Below are 17744 nucleotides of genomic sequence, written 5' to 3' on the forward strand. Positions count from 1 at the left end.
GGCAAAAATAAACTGAAAAGGTACTTATGCTTTTAGTGGTTCATTACAGTTTAATTGGGACCATCCAGTTGAATATCCAGTCAAACAAATTCCTTTTTTTTTGTGGATACTTTTGTGACTGGAACAAAGTTTTGCCATGTCTAAGTTGTTTTGTTTGTTTGTTTTTTAAGCAGCCATTGCCAAAGGAATTGGAAATATGGTAATAACTGGAACAGGGATGGGACCGTTTAGGCCTACGGTATGCATGCCATAGGAAATGAATATTGCTAAATATCTTTTTGTTAGGCAGGTGGTCGTCCTCACCTGGCCAAACCCCGCTTGTGTACTTGTCTTACCTTAAGCACTTTTGACAGACTGGAGATGTTTAATTGCAAATAGGCGTCGGTGGAATCCTGCTGGATGCTGTGCTGTGCTCCCGTACCATTTATCTGCAGTGTCACTCAAATACATTTCTTCTAGAAAATTTGGGTGTCGCATTGCACAGGTCCAGAAAGTAGTAGGACATACCTGAAGACTAGCAATTAAGAAGCAGACATAATTGCTGTCAAAATTATTTAGTTCTAGCAAGGTTAGATACCATTTTAATTTCTCAGTTATCAACATATGCAGCAACAACAAATTCCTCTGGCAACAGAAAAAAAAAGTCTTGTAATTGTATCCACTACTGAGCACAACTTGGGGTGGGAGGAGAGCAATGAGTAATGATGCTCTTTCTTTAAAGAGTTTTATCATCTCCAACTGAAAGCCCTGCACAGAAAGTTGTCACACCTTTCTGCTCTGTAGTTTGAGCCTGTTGCCCTCTGCGTGTTCCTGGGAAGGAGTTGTGCCACATTTCCTACCCTGGGAAAAGGGAGGTGCAACATAGGTTGCCAAGACCAACACACCCATTAGCCAGCTACATAGAAAAAAGAACTGGACATCTTCAGGGTTTTTTATTTTTCTTCTTAACTTTTACCCCATTGTCATAACTTGCTCTGTCCTTACAAACCAGGGTTGAATACTGGCCTGTAAGAAAATTTATGAGCATAATCATTTATATCGGAGAATCAAATGAAGCATTTCCCTTGCATGAGTTACTGTGAAGGCAGACATATGGCATGCTTTTAAGAGCTGGGTAGGTTCCTGAAGCAAGTGTTATACAGAAAATCAGTGTAATAAATGTATTGCTCTTCTTTTTAATGCTAATACAGCTACAGCTACAGATTTTGGCTCCTTTATGGGTTGTCATAAACTGCAGTGATGGAATTATACTGTTTCCTATCGCTTTTTCTTTAATTAATTCTGGATCAAATTCTGGTATATTTGTTAAATGTAGCAGCTTTCACTTAAGGAAAGAGGTTGGGGAAATATTATTGTAAAAGCAATTTTGGTTTAAAATGGGACTAATAACTATAGTGAGAGAAGAATGTAATGTGCCTTTGTGCATCTCAGTGTCAAAATGCCAATCTCATTGTGCCGTGTTTCTTGGGGCAGTGTTTATTTATTGGCCATATCTAAAGACAGATTGAAAGCTTTAAATAAGTTGATTCTTCATTCTGAATCACCGCTTGTGACTCTGCTACATCCTCTGCCATACTAAAGCACACCAAAGATCTGAAAGTGATTTTTAAAATGAACCAGAGTATCTGAAAGCAGTGCACAGTCATTTTAAGCACTTGTAAAGGCAGGCTGCTGCAGTGGTCTGCCTGGGCAGTGAAGTTCACTTCCAGTTCATCATGGGCAGGGCTAATATAAGCCTTGAATGGCCCTCGATGAGCGCCAAGGTTAGCACAAGAGATTCAGCCCAGATCACTTAATTGGGAGCTAATCCTGGCTCATTCAGTCCTATGGTCCATCTTCCGATCCAGCACACCAATGCTGCAACAGGGCCCCTTACAGGGCTACACACCTAATTTACAGCAGATTTTAGATTCAGCCATCCGTTTCCACTGAATTTCATGAAATAGTCTGTTGGGCTTCACTGGGAGCTCATACGATCAACACTGATTATGTAAAAGGCAAAGCAGTTGCTTACCAATATCTTCCTCAGTAGCTAGGAACAGAAAAGTTTCCAATTTTAAGCATTTTTGGTTTGATATTTGTAATAGTCTTACAGGGAACTGTAGTCTTACAGTAAAATTGTAAACTTTGCCTCTTACACATCGGTACCAGTACCATTGCACAGCGGTCACAGGGTAGTGTCAAAGAGGTCCCTCCACCACCAACCCCACCACGCTGCCAGAGAGGACTCGTGTCCAAGATGGGTACCCCTGTCCTGTGGAGCTTAGCTGAAACCCTTCAATTATTTTTGCAGGAATCTGACAGCCTTGTGCAGTTCTGAAACCAGCAGTTACCAGCACATTCATAAATGGAAACCAGCCTTTCACTGACGAGGTCTCAACAGGGTTTGAAGAGAAGCAATGCCTATGCTTGTCTCTCCTGAAGTAATGGGGCCACAGTGGTGGGTGGTTTGTGACTTTGAGCACCAAGGAGATGGAGATGCTGCTTGTCGGGTGAGGGGTGCAGGAGAAGGCATCTGGTTTGACTAAGACAAACTCCCAGCTGAAAAAACTGCTTTTATGACCACCTGGCCTGTTGGGTGGTATCAGCCTCCTGTGGAGTCAATGGGCTTTGGATGTTCTTAGCCCTTTCTGGCTGTATTGGGCATGCAAGATCAGACACCGTGTGGAGCAACTTTAAACTCCATAGAAAATGAGTAAGTGAGGCAAAGCCACTTTTATGGACTCTGTTCTGTTTTTTATAGCTCTCGTGTAAAACAAGTGGATTAACCCAGTTGTCCTGTGGTTGTTCCCTTTCCCTGCAAATAAAACCAAATCTTGTTATGCTTTTAAGAAAAGGATTTTTAGTTCCAGGTTCAACTATATGTAACTAATACTTATAGGCTGTGTTTAGTTTAGGTTTGTGAGTCAGTATGTTTATTTTTGAATTTGTTAGTCCTTTGTGAATGTTGCTTTGGTTTCCTCATGTGTTTTGTGGGTTAGTGATACACAAAGTGCCTTGACATCTGTTGTGATTAATGCTCTGGAGGAACCTGTTAATGGTTATGGAATTTGTGCATGTTTGAAGGTTCTGACACAACAGATAATTTCCCCCTATTTCCCATGCCCCAGCAGACACAAGATTTAGACTTGCTGACGCTCCGCAAGAAAAGCTCTCCTCATGAGGAGTCCCAGACCAGAGCCGAGATGTGATGGTGGGGATAAGCATAAATAACCTCTCTGGCCATGGCCAGCCTATCTAAATGAAAACCCGAGTCGCAAACCCTTTGGAGCCTTTCCCATCACTGCTGCAAAAGCCCATATTTAAAAAAGAAAATTAAATGTTTCAGTTTGTAATTTACAGAGGGTGCAGGTACTTCAGTTTCAAAAAATTAGATGGTAGATTAAAAAAAATGCTTCAGTGCCCAAAAATGACTTATTGCAAAATTCCGCATTATATTCAAAGTAAACAAAAAACCATCAACCCTTTTCTGGTAGAAAATGGTGGAAATATCAACGTTCATTATCAGATTCCCATTTTCTCTGGAGTGGTTTGCCGTTTTACCTTCCCACTGTCAAATTCTAGCGCAGGGCAGTGCTGAGTGGTCGGGTTGGGGCTGTTTTGGGGGATGACTGAATTCTGCTCTTATGCATGATGTCGCTCGATTTAGCAATGTATGAGCCTAGAGCCGATGCCCGGGGGGCCGGGAGGTACCCACATGAGGCGGGGCAGCCAGGAAAATATCTGTCACACCAGGAAAATAATTACAAGAGCATATTTTTAACGGGAATCAAAGTTATGTTCTTTTCAGACTTTTGTGAGGCATAAATTGGGAATCAAACACCCAACAAGTTTGTTATATCCCTGCTGAAAGTCTCCAGGCTTAATTTAGTCAACATCCTGAATTAATTTTCCTATTAACTGGATGCTTTCTTAAAATGTAGGGGGAAAAGTTTTTCACTGATAAGATTGTTCTGTGAACCGTTCCTAATGAGCTGCTGTGTCATTCCCTTACGCTTTCTGTTTGTCTTGTTTAGATCACTTCAGTTTTAAGTATTCCAGTCTTTTACTGCCTGTTAAGACTTTGTTTTATTTTAACTGGGAGCTTCAAATAAGTTTTAAAAGCCTTTAGAAAGCCAAACATTCTATTTATTTATTTATTTATTTAAATTGGCTTTTATTCAGGTGAGTGGGTACACAAATTATTTTAACTTCTTTTATCTATTTCTGGAAGGTCTATAACTCAAATTTTGTTTTCAATAAATGTCCTTTTTTGCTTCCCCAAAGCCTTTTATTTCTTGCCCCTGAGAAGTACTTGAAGTCCGTAGGGGTCTCAGAGGCTCTAGGGTCACTCCTGGGGAGGGCTGTAAGACAGAACTTCCAGAGTCTGAACCTGTGGAGCAGTGTTTTCCCTGGACAAAATAACCTGCTTCATCAGAGAATCCCCTTGGTTTTGAGCATACACTTCATTAGGGCTTTTGCCAGTATAGCAATGACCAAAAATAATAATTTCCCTAATCATTTTCATTAGCAATGACCTAAAATATTGATTTTCCTATGCATTTTCATTATATAATTTTTTATTTCCATTTTAAATCTGGCGACGGCAAAAATAAAGTCCTGCTTATGTTAGAAACTTCTTTGATTATATTGACATATATAAAGCACTACAACTTCCGTACTTTGTACGCAACTATGTTGGCATTAATTTGTCTTTCTGGGTAACTGTTGCCACTCAGAAAATGGAATAGCTGTCGCATTGCCATTGAAGGAACTATTGTGCATAAATAGCTGTCTGTAGTGCTATAAACGCATTCGATCTTTTTTTGTTTCTCTGCTTGTGTAATTTCATGGAGGTATGTCAGTATAATTTCCAATTTTAGCTCAGGCCCTGCAGAACTTGTCTTGTTCATTGCAGAAGCAAGTGATTTGTACGTAGCAGAGGTAGATCTTTATGCCTTCGCCCAGGGACCATGGATGAAGGCTCCCATGGCATCCCTGGAGCTCCCCACAGCAGCCCACCAGAGGGTTATGGTGTCTCTGCCGTGGGTGGCAGCTCTAGGTTCCTTCCGCCACAGTAAAACTTTCGCGTGGATATGAAAAAAATTTATAACTTCTTGGTAACCATTTTTTTGAGGTGCCTTTAAAAAGGAGGGTTGGACACTGAGGGGGGAAAAAAAAAAAAGATAAACCAGTCTTTTTAAAATGCCTCAGGCCCAAACAAGGCTTTTATTTCCTGACTGGCTGATTCAAGGTGACTCACAGGGCATTGAACATCTTAAAACATTGCTGTGATGATGATTTCTTTTGGCCAAGGATATTTTGCGAACACTTTGTGGGATTCACATAGCCCATTTCTGTCCTAGGTGGTATATTGCAATTCATCCCCTTTCTGTTCAGCCCAGTGCATCTTTTTCCCATTTTGCGAGAAAAGATGCGATTCTTGCTCAGTGGTGTAGTCGAGGTTCAGCACTGGGTACCGTAGCATCTCCCGGCTCTCATTTCAACCTGGATTCTAGAAAAAGCAGCTCTTCCCCAGCTCCCGGGCCGGGCCGTGGGTGCAGGTGGTGGCTCAGTGGCGCTGGGTGCCCTGGGGCCGTGGGGGGTGATCCCCAGGCTGACTGGGAGACCACCGACAGTGTATTTTAGCGCTCTGACACTCTCCTCTGCCTCTATAAATTTCGGTGAGACATTTTCAGCTTCCCAGTGTATTCTAAGGAATTGAGTAAATTAGAAAAACTATTGAAGCAAGAGCCTCTCTCTCCCCTCAATCAGGTAACGCCATACTCCGTATTTATCTGAGGAAAGAAGAACTTTCACAACCCAGTGATTCCACTTTTTATTCTTTTTACACTGTGAAGTATCATAATACTGTTTAATGGTGTCATACTTATATTTCATGGTCTAATCCACTTTTCTATTCCATTCCCATTGTATTTTATATAGTTTGAATTCTTAGAGTCTAGAGCTCACGAGGCAGCCTTCTCCCTGCGCCTTGTGAATAAAGCAGCATTCAGGCATTCATAGGTTTTTTATTATTATTTTTTTTACTGAAACAGTGCAAACTTTGTGCTGTAAAGAATTATAATGTCCTGTGCATAATGTACATTTTCTTTGCCTTTTCCATTATCTACTCCACAGCATAGCACATTTGTCACTGGTTTTCTTTCCTCCTGGCTTAATGAGAATTTCAGGTTTTGGAATGTGCTGTTTCTGTCCTTTGTGTCTAATCTCTGCCCTCTATTTCTCTCCCCCTCTTGGAGATAAAACTGCATTTTGCTGCTGTTGCAGTTCCAGATGAATTTGATCAAGATAGAGGAACTGACTCAACACCTTTTCTTGAATGTTTAGGAACGGTCCTGGCACACGTGTCCTGGAGGAACGGGATCAGCATCCTACGGTGTCTGGTGGGATTGCCAAGAGGCAACAAGGACCTTTATTGTTGTTTTCACCCACACTCTGCTGAGGCTCTTTTGGATCCTGATTGTGTCGATTTTATCTTCTGTAAATGGAAAAGGAGGGAAAAAGCTAAGCTGATGACTCTGGGAAATTTTAGAAAGAGTGCTTGAGAAGGAGAATGTCATAAAGTGTAATGCTTCCCCAGCGTGTACCACGCATAATATGCCGGTATTGCTCTCTCAAGGGAATTGTCTTGGGACCCGTGTTTAATTTTCTCGCCCATGTATAATGCCAGACCCCTTTACATGAGTTGCCATATGTACCACTTTTGTTCTGGCATAATAATAGGGCTCATAACTCTGGCTTAGTAATTTGCCTCGTAATTCAATTGAGATCAATAATAAATGTCTAAAGGCCATCCAGTCACACCGGGGCAGTATGCAGTGGAGTTTAAATGGAGATGTTAACCTGTGGGAAGCGCTGCTTTAACAAGCAGGGCAACTTATTTAATCCAAATGCCACAGCTGTATGCAAGATGTGGTGGCAAAGGTCAGCATGGATTGCAAGGGAATTGAAAGTTGAATTTCTGCAGTGATTGTTTTTGCAACAAGCCTTATCAAATAGGCTCCTTTTTATACGGTTATAAAACCACACTTTTGATCTTATTTTCAGCATCAGCTTACTGGCTGTTATTTCCTTGGGGTCTCGTTGGCCCTTTTCCTCGTGGCCATTACAGAAGTTTGGGAAGGGAAGAGATTTCTACAAAGGAGCAGAGAATATTTTGTGCGCTGCTTTGCTCCAGCACCTCTGCTGAGTAAGGGAAATGGAATCTTATCTCGGACTCACAGTGACAGTTTGCTGCAGAGAAGAGGTGTATTTGTGCTGGGACATGTTCAGCTGTACCTCCTTGTACTGCAAATGAGGGAATTTTGAGTGCCTTTTGTAGTATTTTCCAGGGATGCATTAGCCATCCGTTCGCTCTCAGCAGTGCTGTGTATCTTGCCTGCCCTGGCCCCGACTGAGGTGGTCAGCCCTGGGCTGGCAGGGTGCGGGTGGCCCAGGAGGGACTGACGCTCTTGATCAGGGAGTGGAGCGATAGGACGAGGGGGAACGGTTTTACACTGGAATAGGGGAGATTTAGATAAGATCTGAGAAAGAAATTCTCTGCTGTGAGGGTGGTGAGCCCCTGGCCCAGGTTGCCCAGAGAAGCTGTGGCTGCCCCATCCCTGGAGGGGTTCAAGGCCAGGTTGGATGGGGCTTGGAGTAGCCTGGTCTGGTGGGAGGTGTCCCTGCCCAGGGCAGGGGGTGGCACTGGATGACCTTTAAAGGTCCCTTCCAACCCAAACCATTCTATGATTCTATGACACCGTGCTTGTTTCACACACCAAACCGCACCAATGCGGGCGTACGCAGCCCATGTGTCTCCAAGCGAAATGCATTAATGTAGGCAAGTTTTGCATGTGGATTTCTTAACTGCTTGTTTTGGGGTTGGGGAAGAGTGGTTGCGTGGCAAAGAAGATGAGAACGATCCGGGAGGTTATCAAGACCTGACCTACCTGCATACGTTGCAGTTGCGCAGAACTACGGGAAAGTCTTTTGGGCGCATATTCAGAATTGCACCCCGAATTCAGAACTGGTGCCTGAATTTTAATTTTTGCCCTTTCTTGTGCAGAGAGCACACCAGAAAATTTTTTAACTTGTTTGGATTCTGATCTTTCCAGCTTAACAGGTATGTTTAAAACCAAATAACTAGAAATCCATCTTTAGTAGGTGGTTGGTAATTTGTTTTTTTATCCTGTGTGTGGGGTTTTTTTACTGCTCCTCACAATAGTTATTGTGCCTGTTCTGCCATGACACCTGGTTTATGTCTTTTCCCTGTATTTCCTTAAGCCTTATCTCCACTCTCCTATTTTTATAAATTACCGAAATGATAAATTACTGAAATGATAGTTCTTATATCCAGTGCTGCACTTTTGGCAAGGTGGGCTGGAAGAATGTCTGAGCATGATGATATTTTGCTGCGGAGACTCAGTCTCCTATGTTTTAATTAATGCTCAGGCCAGGTAAGTTGGGTTTTTTTTGGAGAACAGCATTTGTGCTGGCAGTGCTGAGCCCAGCAGCGCTGTTGCTACGCAGCAACCGCAACTTCAGGGTTTTTTTCAGATTTCGTTTCGAGCAAACTCCCCCAAATCCAAAGTTTTCTCTTTTGTTTGTTTTGCTTTACCGGGTCAATGCTTTAGCGCTGCAATCTATGCTATTGCAAGAAAATTGAAAATATTATGTGTGCTAGCCACTGCAAAGTATCCAGCAAAATAGCGTCTGTGTGGAAGGGAACTTGGAAAGGAAAAGGAAAAGCTGTTGTGCTATGCAAAAGAACTTTCATGTTTCTTTTAACCGTGTGTCTTGAGATTATAATTTTTTGACTTCATGTTTATCATTCAAGCTAGTGGAAGACATGATTCCTTCACTTCGGTTTGTCAAATAGGTAAATACCGTTTTGATTGGGTTTTTTGTATCAAAATGAGGCTGCACAGTAAACGTAACAGTCCTCTGAGAGTGAAGTGGGTGACTCGAAAATGCATGCATTGTTTTCTTGCATTCATAATATTGCTGTTAACACTATTTTTGACTTTCTGAATGCCATTTTTTTATTTAATGGTAACTTTTTTGTTTGAACAGATGGAGTTGTATAATGTAGAGGCAATGAATTCTCATACAAAAAATGATAAATGAAGAGCAGGCAGAACCTTTAAGCATTTCTTATATATAAGGAGTTTTTAACGCATTCATTTATGTTACAATGCAGTTTCTTCTAGTGTATAATTGCAAACTTATCGCAGGTTTTGTTAAAACTGAGCTCGTTTCTTCCCTTTCTTCTCTGACAGTTAGAGAAACATTATCTTTTGCTTTTGATCCATCCTTTTATAACCCACCAGATGACACTTTTGATTTGTGCTTTTAATGATATAGAACAGATTAAGTGAGAGGGTGGAGCTACCGATGCTGTATGTCCAATCATACGATCACAAATTGGTATAAAAATTCACAAGAATGTGAACTGATATTTATATTTAATTGGAGAGTTGAGTTTCAGGGTTTAAATATGATGATGAGAGGGGATGGAAAGAGGCAGAAAGAAGGAAAAGAATCAGAAGAATATTGAGATTGCAATTTTAGTTTTTATCTATTTAAATCTGCAGCCAGATCTTCCTGAAGGAAAGAGAGACCGGGCAGCTCTGGCTGTGCCCGTGCAGAAACCCTCCTCTCCCCCATCCCCTTTCTCCGCTCACGGGAATGTGTTCTCCAGCAATGTCACAATATTTATTGCCAGCATGGAGGGAATTATTACAGGTCATACTGGGACATGTTTTCTGAAGCAGCTCCTTGAAGGAGAAGGACAGTTTCCTTAGCCTGGAGAGCGCGCAATCTGATTTTAATGGCGATGGGGTAAGATGGGAGGTGACAACTGGGTTTTGGGGACAGGGTGCAGCGAAGAGGGTTGGGTCTGGTCTGAGCCACGAGCTTTCTCTCTGAAATCGGAAAGCAAAACATTTGCTTTACTCAAGCAAACAACAGGGCAAACGTAATTAACTTTACCTGAAAATTAATGTTGGTGAAGCTTTATTCTACGTGTAGGAGGGAAGAGTATTTGGAGAGAATTTCCTGCTGAGGTTAGAACAAATGTGAGCGCTGTGTGTGTGTGTGTGTTTGTGCAATATTTAACTGCCTGTGGCACAAAGAAAACCAAAACTCACGGCCTGAAGACTTTAATCTAAATGCCATTTATGCTAGTATTGTAATCAGAAGCTAGTAAATATTTTCACAATAAAGGTCTGCACCAAGCAAGCCCAACGTGACCTGAAGTTTTCTTATTAACTTTTGTCTCATCTTTGCAGAAATATTACTTGTGTACAGTTGACCTTGGTTTGCACTTGGTATCTGAAATTCAGAGTTCATACCCGGCTCCAGTGCAGAGCAATGTGAAAAAGTGATGCAGAGTTTGGTGGCATTACACAGACTGTCTTGTTCAAAACGCGTGGAGCCTCCAGCTTCTGGCAATCTAAATCAAAAGCAACGTCCCAGTACCTTATTAATTAAACAATTTCAGCTCCCAAGTATTTTTGAGTTTGTTTTGTTGAGGCTGAGAAGTCAGAATTGGAAGTTACACCTAATTTTCCCCATTTTCTTAAATAACTAAGAGGATCTTTTAGATATGATTCTTAGCATCACATTTTTGGCCTCAGCTCGACTTCCTCAGGGTTCAGAGCCTTTGATGTCGTTACATATTGTACATTTCACAGAGTCTTTGTCTTGGAGGAAAATTCCTGCCTGACAGACACACACACACACACTCTCACATACATGCGCTGTCAAAATATTATGTGCCATCCTAAATTATTTGGTAGCAGTGGGAAAAACACCTTCTTCGCGAGAACATTTCTGCCTTTCAATTATCCGCAAGAATTTCTTTTGAGATGTATTATTTAAAATCGTAATGACAACCTGATGAAAAAAATAGGTAATTTTTGATTCTTCTTGTTCCACTACTTGACATTAGGGTACATTGTTCTGATTCCCATTTTGTCATGTGCAAATGGCTTTCACAAGGTGAAGTAAATATATCCTATTCTTTATCCGTTACATCCATGTAGCATATGATATGCAAAACCTTTTAGGACTTACTGTGCAGCAAATGCTGGTTTTTAATTATAAATAGATATAAAATATGCAAAAAGATAAAGTTGACATGAGCAAAGAGAGAGCAGGAACATGAAATATGTGTCTTGAAACCATGGTGCTTTTAAGTGCAGTGGTAGATTTTGAAAATGAGTTAGTATGGTAATATTCAGAGGTGCATTTTAAAAAGCTTTGAAAACTTTGGGACTTTAGATTGTTAGTCAGCACTGTTCTTAAAAGGTACTTTTCTGTATGGCTAAAAGTAGTTAGTATGTAATATTTATATTTGTCATATGTGTCTGTCTAATTAGATACATAACTTTATGGACATAACTATCATATGCAAAGTATTTTATGATTCTTATTTGCAGGTTTTAATAGTAATTCTGGCTTAAAAGGGTTTTTGAGATAAGAATACTGGTCCCTCTTACAATATTATGACCTGTGGAAACTGAAATACATAAATAGGGGCACTCTACTCCTCTTCTGAAACACAAAAATAGGGGCACTCTACTCCTCTTCTGTCACATCTTTGCAAATATAACCCAAGGAGGGCAGGAGCATGCATTAGCTATGAGGCTTTTTTCTATTATCCGTGTTGAGGCATGTTAAAAAGAGGGCTTCTACCAAAATAATGATCATTAGTTGGTAGGAAGGGTAGCAACAGGGTGGAGATGCTCAGGACCAGGCTCGGCTGTGGCAGAGGAAGAGCCACCCATCAAGGTGAGCGTGACCAGCACAGGACGAAGAGGAGGTGTCAGGGGTGGCGAACGGAGCTTCCCAATGTGTTTTTGGTGACAGATGGCCTTATCTCAAGGGCAGTTGTGAACTGGGGAGGTCAATGGGAGAAAAACTGGCACTGAGCTCTGCCGGACAAAATAACGTCAGAGAGGAATCAGACTTCTGGCTTCTACTGTCACCCTCAGCTCAGTTGTGTCAGGCCAGGGTTTTGTGGGGACAGCTGGACTGTGGAAAGCTTCGGATGTTTTAAGACATTTCCATTTACTTGTTTCTTTACCGGACACCTCACCAGACTGAATGACATTCAATTAACTCCAGAGTTTTCCTTGGCCAGAAAGAAAACATTTGCAAAGCGGAGCTTGCATGAAGAAAGGGGATGGAAGCAGCTCCTGCCTGCTAGTGGGAATGTAGATGTTTTTATGACATCTGGTGGTCATAAAATCACAACTACTTTATGTGAAAATGGCAGCTGAAAAACCTTCTGGAGAAAGTTCTTCCTTTTAAGACATAAATACATACATATATATATATGTATATGCAGCTTACATATATACATAAATATACACACATATATGTATTTCTTATATTGGACTTTTATGTTCCCTCCCATCTGTTGCTTTAGGTCTTTTGAATATTTATAATATGGAGTTAAAGATGATTGTGTTATTCAGAAAAAAGCTATAAAATATTAAAGATGGGGAAAAAAGGAATCTTTATTTAGTCAGGAAATTTGGTGGAAGTTAGTGTAAAATATGTTGGCATAATGACTATAGAATTTGACCCAGGTTCAACAAGACTTGAGATGACACCACATGTTTTCACTTACTGCATTCACGGCATGCAGCCCAATGGCACCAGTCGTGTTGCTCCTGTGACTTTGTATTCGCTATTCTAAGAGTTTTAATCCAGATGGGAATTTCACCCTACGCTCCAGGCACTGGGAGGGGGATACGGCAGGATTTATTTGTTTTATTAGTGGCCCCAGGAAATACATACTTCCTTCTGCATGGTATGATGTCTTGTAACTGTGGCATTGGATATGGGGCAATTTACTGAGTTGGCTGCTGTGATTAAATAGATAGCTTGTAAGGCTTCATCCAGGCTTAAAATATATGGAAATACTACTGTAGACTTTTGTTGGCTTAGATTGGGCCCATTATATATCGTGCTTTTTACAAAATACCTACTACGAATCTAAAGACTTTATAATACTCATCCCAGTTATTTTAGACAGATGATATTGTTGGCTCTTGCCTGACCTAAATTATTATGATAGTAAGAAATGCAAAAAACCAAGTTAAATTACTCTTTAGCAGAAATTTCAGGCAATGGACACTTTTCCATGAATATTTCATACAAAGCTATAAATAATTCTGTTGGATTTTGAAGATCAGAAAGTGACTACTTGGATGATGTAGGGCATTTATGTAAGCCTTATTGCTTTGTGCATGCCGTGAGAGACATACTCATTCATGGAATTCAAGTCATGTGTGGGTAAATTCGACATTTTTCCTTAGTTTTCTTTTAAATAGCTATTTGTTTCGATTGCTTAAGACTGGAATAGACAAATATAGCAACGTCATTCACCTCCGCTGTTACCTGAGAGCTGCACACACTGAAATGGTTTTCACAAAGCTTTTGCCTTTTAAGAATGTTTTATTCATTATTCTAATACTAGTGCTGAATATATTGTGCTCATAAAATACATGTTTGTTAGATGACTGAAGTGTAGGTCCCTATGAACCTTCATTCAAATATAAAAATCAACTTGACTGGATTAAATTTGCCCCATTCTGAACCGATTTGGATGTTTTTTTCTGTAAATGGTGGTAATGTCTTCATATTAACTGGGGGGGAAAAAAAGGCCTACAATTGTTTTTTCTTTGTGCCACAGTTCCTGCAACAATTTAGTCAGTCAGAACTTTCTTATCCAATAAAAGAGATTTCTTTATTATGAAGAAAAGACTTGGAAAGTTGCTTAGTTTCACCATGAAAGACTAACAAAGGCAACAACCCAAATAACCTGAAATCTGTTGATTGAAGAAGGAAAGAACTCATGATTTTTGAGATTCTGCTTATCGAAAGCATAACTGTCAGTTACAGCAGTTTCTGCAGGCCCAGTTCCTCCCTGAATTCTTTTCCAAAAGCCACATTAACACCAGCTTCCCCTGCATTCAGGTATGTGCTAGTATCTGGGGCCAATTTACTTCCAAGGGCCGCCAGGATGGTGCTTTCCCTCTGCTTCTTGTGTCTCTTCCTCCTCTCTCCAGTTTGAAGGATGGAATTTCTGGCAAGCAAACAAAAGAAATCATAAAAATACCTAAAGAGCTTGTTCCTTAAATCCCACAGAGAACAACTGCAAGCTGAACATCAGAGAGCACAACTGAAATATTGCCATGTTAAAGTCTCCCCTGCAATGGGAGTGTTTTTACTGCGTGCAATATTCTTATCCTGCAAACACTGAAATTCCTCCTGGACAACAAGCAGAGTAACTCTCTACCTGTCAGCATCCCCTCTGACTCAAACACCGGAGAGGAAAGCAGAGCTTGAAGCATCCTCTGAGGTGCAAACCAAGGCTCACTGCTCACTGGGGGCTGCTGGCCCCTTCCTGCCTCTAGGCAGGTCCCACACGAGCATCACCGATGCTGTCCCTGCAGAGGGACCAACAGCTGCCCGGAGATCCAGGTCCCAGCTCGTTCATGGCTTCGTGAGTCCCGGAGAAGCCAGCCTGTGAGCAGGAATACCAGTGTTTTTAAGGTAGCTCGTGGTCGCAGTCTCAAAGGGACAGAACACAAACCCACCTGGCTTTACGCAGAAGGCAAGGTCGCAGCATGGCCCATGGAAGGGGTCATCCCCAGTGACAGCCTCCACTGTCATTAACGGAGCAGAGACCTCGTGTCCCTCAAGTCAACGGAGGTCTTGCTCAACAGGTTCTGCTTTTAATCTTCATCAGCGTTGTACATTATTAAAGTCATCTCATTGAAAATATTAGCAATTGAATATTCATACACATATTTGAATTCTTCTCTTCTCTTTCTGATATCTATTATTTGTTCCAATCACAGCCTACTTTTCTAAGCAAAATTTTTAAGAAATTGTGATGGTCATTCAGTTACTTTTTTTTTTTTTTCCTCCTCTCTACTTGGATTTTTGCCTCCATTTTACCACAATAAAACTAGGATTCTTTATAACATTTCCAAGCTGTATTTCATTATCATTTTTCACAATTCATATGATCTCTTTTTTAATGCCAAATGCGCTACTAGTACATGATAAATCTGTACAGCAGCAAAGAATTTTTCTGTTTCTCTTCCGTTGGCAGCTAGTCCTTTAGTATGACAAAAAATGTTACTTGCATACTGATTTGACAGATATCACAAAACAAGGACAGAGGAAAATGAGTTAGAAAGCTGAGCAAATTTACCAGGCCAGAGTCAAGAAGACAATTTAGAGGAAACAAAATTCAAATAAGTGAGAAAGTACATAGGGTAGCGATAAAGTCTGTCATGAGATGTTTGGACGAAACACAAAGATCAGAAGGAAAGGATCCATCCACCCAGGTCAGAGTCCAGAGAAGTTACCACCAGATTCTCCCAAAGTAACAAAAAGAAAGCAGGAAAGTTCTCAGGCTGGAAACACTATCCCCTTTGATTTTTTTATTTTTTTTTTTTAATTTATTGCTCTTGCCATGCATGCCTCTCCTCCAACCCTTTTGCAGCCGAAATGTAATTACATTGCTTTGGAATTTGCCTAAATTTCATTCTTTCAGTGTTTTTCTGCTTTATGTTTGGTCAATATTTGGATCTTTGCAAAGTGGTTCCTTATAGATGTGGATTTCTTCAAAGATGAGAATCTCCTTCATCAAGCGTTAAATAGCACGCAGGCTAACGAACTGCTGCTGTGTGGTAGATCCTTCATTGCCGGCCTGGCTGAAAGGTCTGAACAAGGTTGGGGCTAAACCACAGTGGGCATCTCCTGGACCTTATTTTAGGAAGTACGGAGTGAGATAAATAAAACAGAGCTCAAAGGTCCTTCCCAAATTTATAATATGAAACATGGACATATCTGCATGCAAATAAATGGGATTAGCAAGGTGTGACATTGCCTTCACCATAAAAATATTCTGTCTCAAATTATTTTAAGATACATTTGAAATAGAGTGAAATTAAAACATTTGTTTTAAACAATCCAGGGAAAAGGTGCTGGGCTTCTTGCACAATCATCTTTATTGCTTTTTATAGTCCTTCTCCACCCTCAGCCGTTCCATTTCCCGAAACACCAGTGATAACCCTCTCCCCGGTCTTTGCCTGTATGGGTATTTGCTGTGATACCTTTTCCTTCCCCAGAATCACTACAGTAAAACCCTTCATCACTTTATCACTATTTTGGCACAAATGTAGCCTAAACTGTATTTTTTAGACAGAATACTAGCTGTTAGCCATGGCTGCAGACACTCGCCCATCTCCCAGCACCCACATCACACGCTGTGAGTTTTGCAGCCTGACAGGTTTTAATTTACCGTTAGTATTTCATATTCCAAACTTTCTGTTTTGTACCTTGACATTTAACTATTATTGACCCCCAGCAGCACAAGGCTTCAAATGGCAAGAGAAACTTAATGAAGCATTTTACATGTCCGTCATAAAATGTGGGAGCACGTTTGAGTGCTGCTGTTCTGAATCTGGACTTATTTTCATTTATATCTTTCATAGCCAAAGGTAACATTGCAATGGATTCTTTTCTTGCTTTTATAAATTGAATCTCTGGTTTTCTTCTAGGTTCCCTCAGGAACCTGTGAGTGAAATGGTTTTCCTGTCCTGCAAAATACTTCAGAAACTTTCCATTCCCGAATTGAGGCGAGTATTTTTGTTTCTTTGTAGTTGCTTTTCTGAAAGTAATAGGTTCCATTTTCTGGGCATTTCAAAGCACTTTGATTTGTATCAAGTTTGAATTTTAACTTTTTTCTTTACCTTTCGAAGTGAAAAGTATTTTTCAGGTTCATGTTCTGTCGGTTCAGGAAGTTTTTTACATCAGCTTTTTCACATAAACAATATTAGTTTGGGCATATTGTATTTTTAAATGAAAATATTTAGTCAAAAAAGGTGCAGCCATTTCTTGTACTTAATTTCCCTGATGCGTGAGGGCCATAGTGAATTCAGCTGTGGGGCTCTTCTCCTTTGAATGTCAAATCTTTCCAATTAATTTTGACATCTAAATTTAGTTTCAAATTCTCTTTGCACCTTTATTTTTCCCTTTTGTCTGTCCCAGGTTCTCCTGCCTTTCATTTCTCTGCTTTTTCTGGGTTTGCCTCTTGTCCCATGAAATCTGTTGGGGCAGACACAAGCTGGGAGCACATCCTTTCCTACTTCTGCGTTCCTCATAATGTAAGGCACGATCATCAGTAGTTCTGGGTTTTCAGCTTTATAACTGGAAAATATTTCTTTGGAGGTTTTAGTTGTGTTTTATTAAAAGGTGTGCATCTCTTACCTGTATATACTCAAGAATATCTTTTGATGTAGGTAATTAAGGATATTAATCTTTAACAGCTGCATAATAAATTCCCAGAGAGCATGTGACTAGGAAGGAGTTAACTGTAATTATTTCAGCACCCCAAACCTCTTGCGGCAGCATTCCCAGGGCCCCAGTCACACGGGATTGCTGGGGAAACTGGAACAATGAGCGGTGGCTGGGGCTGTAACTGGCCAGTCCCTCTGTCACTGTGGGAGTGTTGTTCATGACGATGCCGTGGTTTGTATTTTCTGGAAACGCTGTGTACTCACAATGTGAATTTGCCTCATTTTCTGTAGCCTGCCTCGGTGCTTAGCTCGGTAGTCCTTGTTTTGCCTCTCATTTCCTCTCCCCAGTATGCTATTTGGCACTTTAATGAATGTCATTTCTTATCCCATTTCATTCTTTCAACTTCAGACAATTGGTTTCTGCTCGTGCTT

The sequence above is a fragment of the Larus michahellis genome, chromosome 10 (assembly GCF_964199755.1).
Source record: "Larus michahellis chromosome 10, bLarMic1.1, whole genome shotgun sequence".
Lineage (NCBI taxonomy): Eukaryota > Metazoa > Chordata > Aves > Charadriiformes > Laridae > Larus > Larus michahellis.